This window comes from Panthera pardus, unplaced genomic scaffold, assembly GCF_024362965.1.
Source record: "Panthera pardus isolate Hobbes unplaced genomic scaffold, ASM2436296v1 HiC_scaffold_2, whole genome shotgun sequence".
NCBI lineage: Eukaryota > Metazoa > Chordata > Mammalia > Carnivora > Felidae > Panthera > Panthera pardus.
The window spans coordinates 98,647,629-98,660,023 of NW_026526765.1; the positions used below are offsets into that span (position 1 = coordinate 98,647,629).

The window sequence follows — 12,395 nt, forward strand, 5'->3', positions numbered from 1 at the left end:
GTTAAGTGGAACTGTCCTATGCATTATATGTTTTTGGTCAGTGGAACATGGGTTGAAGTGACATGCACTGTTTCTGAGCCTAGACTTAAGAGGCATCACATGTTTCCGTTCATTTTTCTTGTACTTCTATCATCCCCATGCAAAAAATATGAACTGGATAGCCAATTACTCCAAGTAGAATTAAAGACCTGAACCTAACCTGTACCTTGGGTAAAATCTAGCAAAGCTCAACAGAAATTAGCCTGCCAATCCACAGATGCACAGGCAAAAAGATATTGCTTTAAGTTACTAACTTTTGGAGTAGTCAGTTAGGTACCATGATGTAGCAATAAATGTCTGATTTGTCAAATGAGATTTTCTTTTTTATTCTCCCCAGCATAAGTGAGGCAAGTATGGTTAAAGGAGGAATAGAAAAATTAGTAAGAAATTCATAATGTTGGGGTGCCTGGATGGCTCATTCGGTTAAGCATCCAACTCTTGATTTCAGCTCAGGTCATGATATCATGGTTTGTGGTATCAAGCCCAGAGTCAGTCTCTGTGCTCTCTCTCAAAATAAATAAACTTAAAAAAATTAAATTTATAATGTTGGACAGGGAGTATATGGATAATAGGAAAAAGAAGGAATGGGTGCCATCCAGGGAAAAGGTAAAAGTTAAACAGCACTGTATAAATACATGATATTGAACCACTAGCTACATGAGTTGCTGGGATATAGAAAAACCCTCCAACAAACCATGCCAATGTGTATTTCATGAGTTTTCTCCCCTACAATCACCTTCAAAGGATGAAATCTGCAGTCGGCCATTGCCTGACAGATCCATGTACAGGCAGGCAGGGATGGAATAAGGATTGAATAAGGTTTAAGTTTTCACTAAATAAAACCCTTGTCATCAAAATTCAAACCATGGCTCATTTATCTGTTCAGATTCTAAACACATACACGTTAAATAACCAGTAGATGCACATCAAGCCCATGGGTATTTCATTTTTATCAACATTTTTGCTTTCAACAAAATTGGAATCTCCCCTAAACCTGGCTTATATAATTTAGATATTTTAAAAATTACCTAAGTGTATCGGTAATTCTATCTAGTTACTAATATTCTGATATTATCAGGACTGTTATTTAATAGTAAATAAAAGAAATAATGAGTTTTAAAATTTGCGAATAACCACAGGCAATGATTCCATGTTCAAATGATACAAGAATGCATTCTAAATAATTTATATGCATTTTTAATAATCTACAATAATGCCACATGACCCTGAAGTTTCTAGAATCTATACAAAAAAATGATAGGAGTTTCCAAAGCAATGAAGAAAATACAATTAAATACAAGAATCACAGAGTTCACAAAATAAAAACAAACCAGTGATTCATAAATAACTATGCAATAAATTTGACAATCTGAATAAAATTGACAAATTTCTTTTTACTTAAATGCAGTTTACTAAAACTGACATAAGAAGAAATAGAAATCTGGAGCCTTTATCTATTAAAAAGAAATTATTTTGTTCCCCAGAAGAGTGGGGAGCAAATCAGGGACTGTTTTCTCTGCCTCTGGCATCTTGTGGACTGAGACTTTGGGCATCTGGGGATAGCGTCAGGACATTCCCATGTCCATCAGCAGTGATTAGGCTCTGCCAAGCAGTTTCCCAGACACTGGGCATGAAAAAAAAAATGGGTATCTGAGCAGGACAGGGAGAGCTGCATTTAAGCACCTCCAGAGGACTGAGGTCAGGATAGTGGAAGAGGCTTATGATTGGAAAGGACATGCAAGGAGTTTCTGGGGTGTGGGAGCCTTCCCTATCATGATCTGGGTGTTGGTTAAAGAGATGTGTTCAGTTTGTAAAAATCAATTCAGCTATACACTTTTAATATGTAGACTTTTGTCTGTGTATATTATACTTGAATTTAAAAGGCTTAATAATTATTTAAAATATGTTCAGTCCCTATGTGTCCAGCACCTGGAGTTACAAAGATCTCAATGACTTGGCCTCTTAAGGTTCAAGGGGCCCAGAATCTAGGAAGACACATGTAGAGAGGCTACAATGACAAAATGTGAGAAGCACTCGAGAGACGTGGCTGCAAAGGGACTGGAAGAAACAAAGAAAGGGGCCTGAATTCTGTCATGGAGGGAGATGGATGAAGTTTTAAGCTGAGGCTTGAAGGGCAGGTAGGAGTCTTTTCCATGAGTGGGTATATGTTGGATGGGGGGGAAGGTACATTAGGACATTCCAAACCCATGGAAACCGACGGAAGGGAAGATAAAAATTGTCCATCTCCAATCTCATCAAATATACAACCACAGTAGGATGAGAAATGTCCCTAAAAGCAAAACATTTGAGTAGTAATACTGGCTTTTGACACCTATTAGACACATAAGATTTCTTGAGAATGGAGGTGGGGGGATGGAGGAGAGGTCCTCAGCTTTAATAACCTAAGTCAGCAAAGAGCAGTTCTTCTCAGTGGCCAGTGTACTGATGTTTATAGGCGAGTTCCCTTTTTTCATTCAAAATGAAAACAGCTTTATTGAGCACCAAAATAATCCCTGTCCTCACAACTTCAACTACCTTCTTGTATTATGAACTAAAAAAAAAAAAAAAAAAAAAAAAAAACAGAACAAAACAAACGTGGAACTGTGTTTTAGCCACTAAAAGATTAATAAGTAGACCTATTTAAGAAACATCATCATGGAGGCATCTCGAAATTAATTTTTACCAACTTTACTAATGCCTTACTTACAGAGTAATATGTAATTATTGCTAAAAACTCAAGTAATTCAATTGTTTCTGATTTTTCACTACCACAAATAAAATGCATAAAACATCCTGTGCAAAATGCTGACCATTTATCTTAATATTCTGATACTTCTGAGCATGTCTGAAAGGGAGGGACTAAGAAATTCCCAGGAAAGAGCTCAGTCCAAACTGAAGGCAATCTGAGACCCACTAGTCATGGTCTCAGGACAATGGGCTGGAGTGGGAAAGGACAGTTGATTGTGAATACAGGATGCCATGTCCTCTGCAGTGTTTCTCACCAGCCCCATATATTCACACATTCTCTAAACTCTCCAGGGACGTAAAGAGCACATGTAGTGTCAGCAGCTTCTACAACACTGGAGCCAGGGCACTGGGCAGTGGGGAGTATGCGGCACAACACTGCGGTGATGCTACTGCAGGGAAATAGGGACAAGGACCACAGGAATGATCCCTGATGACTCCAAGAAATAGTGAAGAATCTTTACAGCAGACTGGGAATCCACAATTGGGATAGGAATAGAGCCAGGGAAATGACTGTGGCTGCTAGCGTGGATCTGTATTTCTGCCTCCACGTTGATGTGGCCAAGAGGAAACCCCAGTGACAGATTTAACTGGATACTTCAAAAACAATAAACTTTCTATTTAAATTACTTTTGGGTTCAACACAGCTCATAATGTGTTTCATATGCATTAACTGGAGCATGCTGTCACATGGTGAAAACAGTAATAGTGTGAAGGCAAACACGACAGGAGCCCAGTGGAATTATTAGAATGTCACTTCTCAAATACAAACACACGTAAGCACAAAAATTGTAAAAAAAAAAAAAAAAAGAAAAGAAAAAATGGCATGGTTAGAGCTACTAAAAAGCAATATTTAAATGAGTATATTTTAAAACAAGCTAGTCAGAGCTTGAAATGACAAAGTGGGTCACCTTCTCTACCCACTGCCAAAATGCATGGCCGTTCCCTGCTGCAAAGGCTCCCGGGCTGTGTGACTCAGCTGGGTGATTTAAAGCAAAGAACATACATCTCTGATATTTCTCTTAGAAAAATTTTAACCTTCCCCCCACCATGATCACTATTTTGTGTGGATCTGCAGATTTAAAAACTTGAATATAGGTGGAGATGAAGTCTAAAGCACATTGTTCCTGGTGTTCCCACAAAGGCAGACCTAGAACTTGAAGCTGCGATCCCTCAGCAACTGCCCGAGCAGTGACAGGGAGGGAATGTCCATGGAAATGACCAAAGAATGGGAGAACTAAAGCTAATTCTTTAAAGGCTCTTGATGCTCACTCAAAGGTTTAGACCACACTGGATGGTTGTAAATGTGAAGACAGTCATGGTGTACTAGAAAAGACATTGATCTTGGTTCAGCCAATTATAAACCATGTAAGTGAGGAAAATCACAAGTTCCCTGAGGCCAAGGGTCATTATGAAGACTATAATGCTCCCCATGCATGTGCTAAATACAAACATGCATAGGTTACCAGTATTAGCTACATAATGACCTTGTATTCAAAAAATTTCAAGAGGTGATGGCAGAGCATAAATCAAACACAGGGCCTTTCTGAACATGAGGCACCATGTGACCATGTAGGTCAAAGGCCAATGAAGCCAGCCCTTGGGTGTTACTGTTCCAGAGATGTGTTCTTGAGAACAGGACCTTTGTAACTGCACAGCAGAATCTCCAGAGTACCTTGAATTTGGTAAATATTCAGGAAACATTTGATGACTTACAGAATCACATTATAATAAAAAGGTTGTGGGATCTCACACATTAAGAAGGAATACTTTCATTTTACAAAAAACAAAAAACAAAAAAAAAAAACACTGATTGAAGAGAAAAAACTTTTACGGTACAGTGCCTGCAAAGTAACATGCTAGGAACTGTACATATGTTTTCCCTACTTAACCTTTTCACACAATCCTAAGAAAGAGATATAAACATCAACTTTTCACAGCTTAGGAAATCAAGGCTCTAAAGAGGTTAAGACATTTGTCCACAGCTACACCAGTTCTGTTAAACAGTTCATTAAGTCATCTGATAATATTTCCCAAGCTCTTACTAAGCTCCAGACACTGGCTTAGACACTAGGGATAAACAACAAGACAAAACCACAACCTATCCCTGATCCTGTCCTTGGCCTCCTGGAGTGTAGAGTTCAGTTGGGAGAGACAAGCATTAATGAAACAACCTCACTTTAAAAAAAGAAAGAGTAAAATTAATGAGCTTTATAAACAGAGTTGCCAGATTCAGCAAGTAAAAATACAGGATGCCCAGATAAATGTAAACTTTATATAAACAACAGATAACATTTTAATGTAAGTATGCCCGAAGCAATATTTGATTAAGAAATTGTTTGTTAATCTGAATTCAAATTCACTGAGTATCCTGTTTTTCTCCAACAGTCTTATCTAGAAAGAAAAGAGAACCGTGAGAGAAGAGAGAATTTTCACCTCCCAAGAGAGGGTTGGGAGGCTGCCCCAGAAAGGGAAGATGACTAAGGTCTGAAGAGCATAAGGAGTCAATAGGGTGAAGGTAGGATAGAGTAGGTCATCAGGAGGCTGATGTCTGAAGGTTGCTAGATTGGGAGAGGTTTGGAGGTCAAGCAAAATGAGGATACAGACTTGAGCAGGGGCCAGACCATCCAGACCCTTGAAGGCCATGCTAAGGTTGTCAGCCTTCTGCCACCAGACCAACCTTTCATATATGCTGCTCCCTCTGCCTATGCTCTTTCTTCTGATGCCATCTGCATAACCGTCTCCACAGAGTTCTTTCCAACCACCCATCTTGCTCACTCCGCCTCTGACCCCTACCACAGAAGTTAGTCATCTCTAAGTCTGTCTTGCTAGCCAGAAGGCGACTTCTCTCAGAGCTTCGAGTAGAGACTCAATAAACACTGAAGAGAACAACACAACTTACAAAGCCCATGTGTTCTGGGTCCCTGCCATACTGTCAGGTACTCATTCCAGTACCCCTGCAAGTGTAGAACCCTGGTGATGACATATAACCCACTTGTCAAAGCTTGATAAACAGCATATTCTGGGCTCACCCTAAACTACTCGCTTAGAATGTCTAGGATGAAGCTCGGACCTCTCCATTTGAATAAGCGTCTCAGGAAAGTATGATACACAGGGCAACTGAGAACCATCGGTCTATTTGGCTATACTAGGATTCTAATTCATAGGATTTTTTTTTATTTTATATTTATTTATTTTTGAAACAGAGAGAGACAGAGCATGAACGGGGGAGGGTCAGAGAGAGGGAGACACAGAATCTGAAACAGGCTCCAGGCTCTGAGCTGTCAGCACAGAGCCTGACGCGGGGCTCGAACTCATGGACCCCGAGATCATGACCTGAGCCGAAGTCAGCCGCTTAACCGACTGAACCACCCAGGCGCCCCAATTCATAGGATTTTTAAAGAGTAGCAAATAACAAGAAAAAGCACTTGGTCTAATTAGTCATAAATCTCACTGTGCTTCGGAATTATAAGAGGGCACAGTGCTATGAGAAGACTAAAGCTCATTAGTATAGTTCTTAGTTGCCAGTCGTAATCATTTGTAGTACAAAGTGTCCACAGGAAATGACACAGCAGGCATGGTATGCAGTGGGTACTCAAAAGAAAGCATTTAAAATGTGTCATGTTAGGGGCACGTAGCTGGGTGGGTAGAGCGTGTGACTCTGTCTCAGGGTTGTGAGTTCGAGCACCACGCTGGGTGTAGAGACTACTTAAAAATAAAATCTTTAAATAAAATAAATTTCTCATATTAAATTCAACTGAATATCTGCTCTACTGAGATTAGTGAACTGAGATTACTATTTTTCAAAATTGGCCTTTTAAAAATGTTTTAGCCCATAACCATAATGGCATAATACAAACTCTAACAGATCAATTATTCTACAAAAACAGAGCCCACGTCTCTATGTAAAATTGGAACAGGAGTTAATAAAAAACACTTCTTATATTCTACTTTTAAGCAAAGTTCAAATTTAAAATATAACTCATCAATGGATAAAGAAGATGTGGTATATATAAACAATGGGATATCACTCAGCCATAAAAAAGAATGAAATCGCACCATTTGCAACAACATGGATGGATCCAACTGGCATAATGCTAAGTGAAATAAGTCAGAGAAAGACAAATACTACCTGATTTCACTCAAATGTGGAATTTAAGAAACAAAATAAATGAACAAGAGACAGAAAGCAGACTCTTAAATATAGCGAACTGGTGATTACCAGAAGAGAGGTGGGTAGAGGGATGGGTGAGAGAGGTGAAGGGGATTAAGGGTACACTTATCCTGGGGTGCGTGGGTGGCTCAGTCAATTAAGTGCCAGACTCGGTTTCAGCTCAGGTCATAATCTCACGGTTCATGAGTTCGAGCCTCGTGTCAGGCTCCATGCTCATGGTGTGGAACCTGCTTGGGATTCTTGCGCTCTCCCTCTCTCTCTGGCCCTCCTCTGCTCTCTCTCTCTCAAAATAAATAAATAGACTTTAAAAAAAATTTTTTTAAGTATATTTATCATGATGAGCACTGAGTAATGCAGAGAATTGTTGAATCATTATATTGTACACATGAAACTAATATAACACTATGTTAATTATACTGGAATTAAACTTTTTCAAAACAAAAGTCATCATATATTTCTGCATTTCATGGAGGGAAAAAATATTAGAACCAGAAAGTACTAAACCATCCAATCCACTGCTCTCCTTTTTTTAAATTGTATTTATTGATTTTTAATATGAAATTTATTGTCAAATTGGTTTCCATACAACACCCAGTGCTCATCCCAACAAGTGTCCTCCTCAATACCCATCAACCACCCTCCCCTCCCTCCCACCCCCCATCAACCCTCCCACCCCCCATCAACCCTCAGTTTATTCTCAGTTTTTAAGAGTCCCTTATGGTTTGGCTCCTTCCCTCTCTAATTTTTTTTCCTTTCCTTCCCCCATGGTCTTCTGTTAAGTTTCTCAGGATCCACATAAGAGTGAAAACATATGGTGTCTGTCTTTGTCTGTATGGCTTATTTCACTTAGCATAACACTCTCCAGTTCCGTCCACGTTGCTACAAAGGGCCATATTTCATTCTTTCTCATTGCCACGTAGTACTCCATTGTGTATATAAACCACAATTTCTTTATCCATTCATCAGTTGATGGACATTTAGGCTCTTTCCATAATTTGGCTATTGTTGAGAGTGCTGCTATAAACATTGGGGTACAAGTGCCCCTATGCATCAGTACTCCTTATCCCTTGGGTAAATTCCTAGCAGTGCTATTGCTGGGTCATAGGGTAGGTCTATTTTTAATTTTTTGAAGAACCTCCACACTGTTTTCCAAACCGGCTGCACCAGTTTGCATTCCCACCAACAGTGCAAGAGGGTTCCCGTTTCTCCACATCCTCTCCAGCATCTATAGTCTCCTGATTTGTTCATTTTAGCCACTCTGACTGGCGTGAGGTGGTATCCGAGTGTGGTTTTGATTTGTATTTCCCTGATGAGGAGCAATGTTGTTCACTGCTCTCCTTTTATTTCATATTCTTCAATTCTCCCCAACAGAGGAAGAGATGATGATATGCAACGCGCACCAAGTGTCCCTGATTACAAGGGGTGTTCGTGATAAAAGCAAATGGCGTCTTTATGCCCCATTAAGACATATTTCCAGCAAGGATAAATAGTAACTTGACCCCCCGTTGTTATTTCAGCTGTGTCAAATAAAGAAGCTCCAAATTCACTGCAACACTTACACTGGTTGCTCAATAGGGCTGGAATTGAAAAAAGCAAATCAAAACCAAAAACAATTTAGCAATGTTGTACCAAAGGTGCACACAGATGGGGGGCCTGCCTCTCTTAGGTTTACTGACAGACTTAATCTAAATGACAAGTTTGTGTTAAATGGGTAACGATATACATGTTGTAAACCATGGGTCAGACAAAACCCACAGCAGAAGGAATCAAGAGGCACTGGTGAATCATAGGTTTTCCCTTGATACAGTGCACAGAATAAAAAGGGCATTTTAACTTTAACCATTCATAGCTATCTACCATTACGTCTGAGTCACATGAATAACAGCATTGTGAATGGCTAGGACGGCATTTTGACAAATCAGATGTTTTTATTCTTGAAGTATATCATCAGGAAATTTACATTAGAGCAAGAGATAATATCCCTAATAATGGGAAATGGATTTTCTGGGACTTGCGGTCACATGATATATTGCACATTATGATACTCTTTGTGGTAATCTTCCTAAGGGTGGAAACTGCTTCCTGTTGTCTGAGGCACCTTCCACACTTAAGGAATATGATTGGGTTAATTGTGAGCAGCATTTTTACCTAAAAGCTCTTAGGCTAGTCTGCTGCTGGGACCAAAGACGCTACTTTTACTGTCATTGGGTCATGAAACATAAATTTGCTTTCTCTACTACATTACCAAAGACACGTAGATATAATCCAGAGCTTTCTTTTTTTTCCCCTCCTCCTCCAGACAGCAGCTAATGGCATCTGATTTTATATAAGACTGTTAGAAAAAGTCTATTGTCTGCCTTTGCAGACATTGAAGGCTAAATTTCATTAAAGGAACAGCAGTGGTGAATGTCTCCAGAATTTTTAAAAAGATAAAATTAAATGGACTGTGTTTCATAATATTTTCCATTCATAGATAATTTGTAGGCCCAAATCTCTCAGAGACCATCATCTTTTGTCCTCAAAACAACTTTGTAAGAAGAGCTAGTCTGAGCTATTTTTCACACTTCCTAAATGTGCAGGATGAACCCAAGAGGGTAAGTCCCTAGTCCCAGGTGATAGGATACTTGGGAAAGTGGGGACTAGGATTTCTGCCGCTGGGCTCTTTGGTGACTGCTTCTCTGTTTTCCTCCCTTCCTTCCCTCCACCTCCTGCCCTTTGAATCCTTTTGACAAGCATACAGCAGATTTGGACTCATTCTGCAGAGCCAACAGAAACACCTTTGCCATGAGGTCTCCAGCAAGTGGGGTCTTTTTGAAAAATAGTAATAAAATGAAACACGGATTGGGCTTTTTATTCTTTACCGGGATTATGCTTTCCTAGTACTGCTTTTAACACACATTTTTATGTCATAAAAGAGGAATGCGGCACACTGTTTTGCAGGCCATTCTCAAGCCCCACTTAGAGGCCTGGTCTCCTGACAAAACTGCGGAAGAACGGTGAAGGAGTGGGTGTGCACTACCGAATCTCATGAACCTCAGCATCGAAGCTTTCCGAGGAAAACCTGCCACGAGCACGAGGCCTTTCGGAACTTGCCGGAACTTGCCACAGAAAAACGAGTGAACGACAGAGATTAATGCCAAATTCTTTTCCAGGATTAAGGCTAAGAATTAAACTGAAACAACTTTCTCGCGCTGACAGTCAACTCAATATTTAGGAAGGAGGGCTAGCGAGAGAGGAGGCCATCGGGACATCCCTGCTGCGGCTCCTCAAAAGACGCCCCATCTTTTGGATCCCCCGGGGAGCGCCTGGCCGCTGCGGAGCCTTCCCGGCACTGCGGCGCACTGCGGAGCGGAGGGCCGCCCGCAGACCCGGCCCTGCTGGGCTTTCCTCGCCGGCCCCGCCGCAGTGCCCCCCGCCATCCCCGCTGCCCCGCCCGGTGGGCGCTGTCTGCGCCGGGTACACTGCCGACCATCCTTCACCGGGGAGCCGTTGACGCACACACGCGCGCTCCCAGACCGAGACTCGGCCGCCTGCCCTCCAGCCCCCACCCCCGCCCGCCCCTAGTGGGTCTGCATTTGCATCACTCGCACACGTAGTGGGTGACGTGAGCGCCCCCCCACCCGCGCCCGCTCGCGCCATCCAGGCGGCCCCTCCCGCCCCTGTGACTCAGCCCCTCCCCCTCCACCCCCGCGCGCCCGGCGCCTGAGTTCCCCTCACGCCCCCAGCAAGGCTCCGGGTTGTGCATCTCCCGTGGGGTGCCCGCTGCTCTACAAGTTCATCACCATGTTCCGCAACCTTCGTGGGCCCAGCCCCCAGGGGTCCCCGCGACAAGCCAGAGAAAAGTCTTCCCAGTTCTAGAACCCAGGCGGAGGGGAAAGAGTCTGCGAATTGAAAGAGTCAAATGGGTTGGGTGATCACCGCCACAGCGCTCACCACCACCTGAGATGACCCCGGTAGCTTGTTTACGGGTGATAGCCCCTCTCCCGCAATGAGCCTCAAGCCAGTAGGTCTATTTAGCCGCACCTGGAGCACAGTAGGCGCGGTAGGTTTTTGCTGAATGAAGGCGTAGTGTATGTAATGAAGTGCGGCACTTACAAACAGCCACAGCCCCGTGGGATTCCCTGTTCTCCATCTCTCTCGGGTTCTCGCGCACGGGGGCTTCGGGGACTTCCGTGGAATAGCTTTTTTAAGACTGGGTGTTTCTTTCAGGCTTCCACAGCGCCCAATGCGGCTCTCTCCGCTCTCCCTCCGCCCGCACGTCTGCAGAGGGATCCCCGCCGAAAAGTTGAGCCCAAAGCTGGGGTCGGGGTACAGGCTGGACATCCCGCTGGGGGCTCCAACCCTCTTGTTTGGATTCAGCCTCCCCTTCCCCGTCCAACCACGTAAGCCAACTACAGTGGAGGTCCCCACGGAAGGCGGGCGCGGCTCTCGAATCCCCGCTGGCGCCCACCCGCCTCCCCGGAGGATCCGGACTAAAGTGCGCCTGCCTCCCCTGATCTGTCCTGGGCAACCGGGGGTCACCCCATCTTCTTTACCCCGAATTCCCCGGTCCCGCTCCAGCAAAGGCGACCGACAGGGTAGCACCAGGCACCTGCAACCTCTTCCTCAGGGGCACTCGGGGCGAAGTTGTGCTTCTACAAGGCTGCAAAAAGTTCCCCCACGCTCCAGCGCTCGGCTCCCGGGTCGGGAAGGGAAATTAGGCGGCGGCGGGAAAACCCGCCACCGCTGCCGGGGTCCCTCACTCACCGCTCCAGCTGCCTGGGACCCCTTGCCCTAGGTGGTGTCAGCGCTGCAGCAGCCGCCACGCGGACGTCGCTCGGGCTCTCTCCCTGGGGCCGCCTCCGTCTGCCACTCTCGCCTGCAGCGCGCGGAGTGGTGACTCCTCTGAGCGTGTCAGCGAAGAAAGGAGGGGCGGGAAAGTGGCTCCGGGCTTGCACGCTGCGGTCCTCCTCCCCCTCCTCCGCCTGCGCCTCCTCCCCGCGGTGCTGCAGTGCCGGGCGGCGGCGTGGTGAGAGTACGAGCGGTGCGCAGGGAGGGAGTCACCGCGCGCGGGGGAGGCTGGAGCGGCTCACGACTCCGTGCGGGGCGGGCTGCCTGGCTCCGGGAAGTCCGGGTGCTGAGGCTTTGCTGCAGCTTGGGGGGAGGGGAGGGGCCACCCCCAAGTGGCAAGTACTTTGGGAGGATGCAGGGCTTCGAGTTTGCTACGGGGGGGGGATAGGAAAGGGCTCCAGTCCTGAATTAGTCCCTGAGTGTGACTGCGTGCTGCACTGGGGGCGGCGCCCCTAGTCTGGTCCCGCGAGACAACAAGGAATTCTAGGTGCTGGACCTAGGTGGTGCCACGGGAGAGAGGGTTTGCCGGTATTTCTGGGCCTGGGACTGACCTGTTAACGTCAACTCGGCTTCCCGGGAGCTACCTGGGGCTTAAATTGACCAGTCC

The 12,395-nt window shown here is 44.5% G+C and overlaps 1 protein-coding gene across 1 annotated transcript in view; it reads right to left on the minus strand.

Moving 5' to 3' along the window:
• SV2C (synaptic vesicle glycoprotein 2C) overlaps positions 1–12,136 on the minus strand; it is a 227,821-nt gene extending 215,685 nt beyond the window's left edge. Inside the window, exon 1 of the mRNA XM_019462979.2 lies at positions 11,705–12,136. The gene's annotated coding sequence lies outside the window, so the exon portion shown is untranslated. The remainder of the gene's footprint in view (positions 1–11,704) is intronic.
• Between the last annotated feature and the right edge of the window lie 259 nt (positions 12,137–12,395).